The sequence below is a fragment of the Ruditapes philippinarum genome, unplaced genomic scaffold (assembly GCF_026571515.1).
Source record: "Ruditapes philippinarum isolate M1 unplaced genomic scaffold, ASM2657151v2 ctg8773_1_1_1_1, whole genome shotgun sequence".
Classification (NCBI taxonomy): domain Eukaryota; kingdom Metazoa; phylum Mollusca; class Bivalvia; order Venerida; family Veneridae; genus Ruditapes; species Ruditapes philippinarum.
The window spans coordinates 26,339-31,978 of NW_026852653.1; the positions used below are offsets into that span (position 1 = coordinate 26,339).

The window sequence follows — 5,640 nt, forward strand, 5'->3', positions numbered from 1 at the left end:
ATTAACTTATCAAAACACTTATTCTTGAAAAATATCAGTTTTGAGGAATGGTATCCTTTATGCAATGCTGCTTCAATAGGAGCAATAAATCATATGTAATAAAACTAAGGAGTATAATGGGAAAAAATTTCCATCTGATTAAATACAAAACAATTATCTTTTACCTAGGATGTCAAAAAACTTACATGCAAATGAAAAATAATGGTAAAAACTTTTCAGCCATAAGCTGTTAAATTACCAGAGATAGGGATCTTATTCTCTGCAATCTTATTTTCAGTGGAACATAAATGAGTCACGCCACAACAAAACCAACATAATGGGTTTGCGACCAGCATGGACCCAGACCAGTCTGCGCATCCGCACAGTCTGATCAGGATCCATGCTTCCAAATTGTTATAAGGTTTGTAAGCAAACAGTATGGATCCTGATCAGACTGCGTGGATGTGCAGGCTGGTCTGGATCCATGCTGGTCGCAAACCCATTATGTTGGTTTTGTCGTGACGCGGCTCAAATGTTTGTTGAAAAGAGATAAGTTGCTTAGCAGAGGTTGCACTGTATTTGTATTGGAATGAAATTGCTCATTAGTACATTATTCTTTATACTAGTCGTTCGGATGCGCATCATTATATCACTCGGGCTACGCCCTCGGGATATAATTCCCCGCACCCGAACTCCAAACAGTGATATTATTGAGCAATAAAATCACAGTTTGGGATATATTATTTCTTAATTAACTGGAATACAAATAAACAGAAACAAGTGATACAATCCCTGTATTATCATTAGATATACACAAATTATGAAAACATGTGTACTCCGCTATATTTCATATAAAGATAGTTAAAAACTGTTATCCGGTACCCCTCTAGTCTTTGAATTATTCAATATTTTTTCTGAAAATAATACAATTCTTTGAAAGATATAAATGAGCCGTGTCATGATTAAACCAACATAATGGGTTTGCGACCAGCATGGATCCAGACCAGCCTGCGCATCCGCACAGTCTGATCAGGATCCATGCTGTTTGCTTACAAACTCTATAACAAGTAGAGAAACCGACAGCGAACAGCATGGATCCAGACCAGCCTGCGCATCTGCACAGTCTGATCAGGATCCATGCTGTTCGCTTACAAACTCTATAACAAGTAGAGAAACCGGTAGCAAACAGCATGGATCCTGATCAGACTGCATGGATGCGCAGGCTGATCTGGATCCATGCTGGTAGCAAACCCATTATGTGGGTTTTGTCGTGACGCGGCTCAAATGCTTATATGATAAGTTATTTATAAAGGAAAACAATGACATAACAAAATAGTAATTTAAACAGAAAACCAGATGTTCTTATATGAAAAGTCACTTATCATAATGGTATTGAATATTAGTTCCATTGTGTCCCTTCAGCTTTCATCCAATCCGTGACGGAATGAACCCCGTATATTGACCAAATGGGTCAGGGAATTTGTCTCTGATTTTCCAAATGCAGCATGAGGGTATGACTCTTCTGTCACCTGCAGATAGTCTTCCGTGTGTCCAAAGAATGAACTGTCTATAGGCCTGGTGCCTATTGGCCTTCCTGGTATCTGCCTCATCCTCAAATACAAATACATCCCGCCTGTACAACCTAGCCAGGGCTAAAACCCCTTCATCAAGGATAAGTACATCAAAGCTCTGAAAAAAAAAAATATTCTACTTGCAATTGTCAAAATAGAATTCAAATGTTGAATGAATGATATAAAATCACATTGATTTGCACACATGAACATCAGTGCTGCATTTAATATTATTATGAGGTATTAAGAGAAAAATTTAAACATGTTTTATAAACTGTATTAATAAATTAAGTAGGAAAAGTCTTGACATATTTAACTTACTGCATGCTCAGAGATGCACCTTTGCTTCTGGCAGCATTTCTTTTCGATGTCTGTCGGCATTTGACGGCATCTGCCACACACACACTAATCCGGTGCACTACTCCCTGGTGCTGGGTGGTATCCGCCCGGCTGCCGCTCTGCAGGTTTTAAAATATCAAATAATATCCCTGGCTGCAACTCAATAACTCTAAAAAGAGTCTCCTGCAGACATTCCTTGGACATGCTTTCTACTTCATTCTGTGAAATGAACAATTGAAAATTTATTTAAAACATTTTAACACAATAAAATTGATAAATTTTTTATATTATAACAAAAACAGCAGTTGACTAGCATTTTGAAGAAATATTTATTTTACTGTTTGTGGCAATAAACTTATACCATGAGGTATGGTAGACATATATTACATGTATCTTACTTTAAAAATGAAATACAAAATGTATAAATAAAGTTTAGCTGTACTGACAAAAGATACAGAAATCTTAGACACAACACTTTTCATTGTAATGAATATAGATTAACTTGTTATGTTAGTGAAAGTGTGCAAATAAAAACAAAGAATTATTAAAACAAATAATGCTAGTCCTTCACAAAATGCCAAGTTATGGAAAATAATATCAACAAATAATCATGAAAAAGTATAATTATATTTATCAAAAGTATTCTTATAAAAGTTATAGCAGTCTCTAACATATGGGCTTATGTAAAAATTATTATTGCCTTCATTTCTGTTTTCTGTCTTTCAAGTAACCTCTCCTCTGTTTCCTGCACATCTATATCACCGGCTCTACCTCTATTACGCCCTGTACTCCCTCTGCTTCTTGACCTTCCTCTTCCACCCCTTGATCCACTCCTACCACCTCTTGATCCACTCCTTCCACCCCTTGATCCACTCCTACCTCTTCCTCTCCCTCTTCCCCTTCCTCTACCTCTTTCAACAGGACTTGATGACCTACTGCTGCCTTCACGTTCTTCGCTTATACTCTACAATATAAAAAGGTTGTTTTCTCAGATTTCAAAGGGGTCATACCTAACATTTAAACTCAATACAGACTAAAGTACAGTATAAAAAGTAAGGATTGATATGCAAGCAGATCTTTTTCAAAAAAATATTGAAACACAAATTCATAACTTGATCTTTTAGTAACTGATAAATGCACAAAATTGAAATTCTGAACCATTATGTGCAGTTTCACAAAAAAAACTGGTCATGAGTGATCATTTTCAAATTTCTAGGCATCTGAACCATCATTTGGTCCTTTTTCTATTCTAATATGCTTTTTAAATAAAATAATGTGCATTATCATATAGCAATCGGTGAAGTTACAATGTAGATGTATTACAATTTACATTACTGTATGCATAATTATGCAATGGCTTTTGCATGCAGTTGTATGGTCTCTTATAATCTGGTGACACCTTTAAGTATATTACACCAGTTGCCAAATAATCATTCCTTTCATTAAAGTAGATATCATATTATTTGTTTATTAATAATTCATATTATATACATGACGCATACCATGCCATATTATTTTAATACAGACTTTAGGAAGCTACAGTAAGCAATAGCTAGGTACGTTTAAATTTTGGTACGAATGTCGAATGGATCATAAAAAATGAACGCTTTTAGAAACCCCTATAATTTTCCGATTTCAACACCAATGTTGAAATAAATTTGAACAAGCTTGCGTTATTAGTCAAAATGACTGGATATAGGCTACATTCCTTTACTAATGAACAGCTTCACATCGTTTATTAATTACAAAACATAAATTTTTATTCGTCATTCTTATTATATACATAAAATCGAATGAAATTCAACTTACTGATGTGCTGGACATTTTGCGTTGGTTTGTTGACGTTTCTAATTATAGCATCCCGAGTGTTTCCGTATGCTAATGAGGTAATTCCGATTGAAACCGATTGATCCCGAGAGCTTTTACAAATGGCGGGAATTTGAAATATCGGCCAATGTATATCCAGAAATATCCGAGTGTTTCGACGGAATAAGATCGAAATCGTATTGCAGTTCATCATTAATGAGGATATACTTATGATTTAGGTGAAAATTTATGAAAACTAAGGTGTAATGTAAAATGTCCTCGTTGAACGGTAATATAACTTTAACAAATAGTCTACTACATATATCTGATAAATATTTTACAAAACAATCAGCTGTTAAAATATAGTATACCAGAACAATATAAAGACAAGACATTATTATTGGACAACCGTTATTACCAATACATTATCAAGTATATTGTACGATATTTCTATATAATACGAGAAATACTGAATCTGATATTATTAAATCTTTAGAGAATCACATTATTTACTTACAGCAAGATTATGTTCTCATTAAAACGTTATAATAAAAAGCTGAGATTTCATCATATATTCTAAATTGAATTTATTACAAGTTCATAATGTAATTTTCAAATTTAATATCTTTCAACTTGACTGTCTTTAAAGTTTTTTATTGCATTACATTATTTGCTTTAAATACGCAATGCGAAATCGTGACTATGAGAAATATATCTCGTTAATTTATATCTGAATATTATCTATTCAATCTCGAGGATGAAGATCAGGAAAAGCATATATCTTATTTGAACAGCTACCAAGAACGCTTCCTGGAAATGATCAGTACCAATTGGTGTCATATGAGGAAACATGGTCGTGACCCTAGTAGAACTCAAACTCATAACCTCTTTGTTGAGCAATAGACATCCTAACTACTAGAACAATGTTCCTCTAATTTAAACGTATTTAGATCTTGTATAATTGTATTTAATACTGGTATTTACCGATATTTTATCTCAAATACAACCACGTCTGTAAAATTTCACACATCCAAATTTTTTTTATATTCTTTGAAAAATAAACAAATGACAAAAACAGAGAGAAAAAATAAAAACAAAATATTGATTTGTTAAACTTTTCAAATAAATAAAGAAATGTAAGGTGTTATGTTATTTATATACATGTAAATATAAAAAGGATATTTTGTTAGAAATATAGATTACATGATCACAGTGCACAATTCGTACATATGAAAAGAGTAAACACTGCAATCTATATTCTTTTGAGAGCAAAAAATGTCGCGTAAAAAAAGAAAAGGATAGTTTATACGTCTTGTACACAGGCCTTTCCAGCACTTTCATACAAATTGCAATTGAGAGGAATAGTATTGCAAGTAGAAGGGTTTGAGTACATTCAGATATTAGATTGTAAACACCCCAGTTTGAAATTTGATGTCAAGTCTTTAGTTAAAGAAAAGCGTTTATCAAACTTTACCGATGTTCTAAAATTTTGAAACACTGCTTGATCATACATACGAGGGTTGTCCTAATATTCTGTGACAAGATTGTTTAAAAGCTAAATAAAACAGATACGAATTTGATATTTTAATATGTTATAAACCCATATAATTTATTCGTATTTATTCGTTTGTTAATGTTGTTTTCACTGAATGTAATTCACATGTCTAATATTTACCTAGCCGAGAATTAACACTTAAAAGCCCGAACTCCGATGAGCTAATACTTCTATTACTGAAAAAAAACACTATATGATGGACTATTTTGTACACCAGTTGAACAGTAAACATAGTTTTCGACCTGTACGTTCAATTTAAGATGTTGTATTTCCCATCCTTGATGGTCTTTCGGTACGATATTATTGTTGTGTTTGTGGTAATTTTTGATTGTACTATTTGAACCTTAAAGGTGGCAGTTGGGTTGTTCCAAAAGTCCTAAGCAGTAAAGT

General features: G+C 33.2%; 1 pseudogene; it reads right to left on the bottom strand.

Annotated features, from left to right (window-relative positions):
• Window positions 1-672: 672 nt before the first annotated feature.
• On the bottom strand, window positions 673-3,995 carry LOC132720205 (uncharacterized; annotated as a pseudogene).
• Between the last annotated feature and the right edge of the window lie 1,645 nt (window positions 3,996-5,640).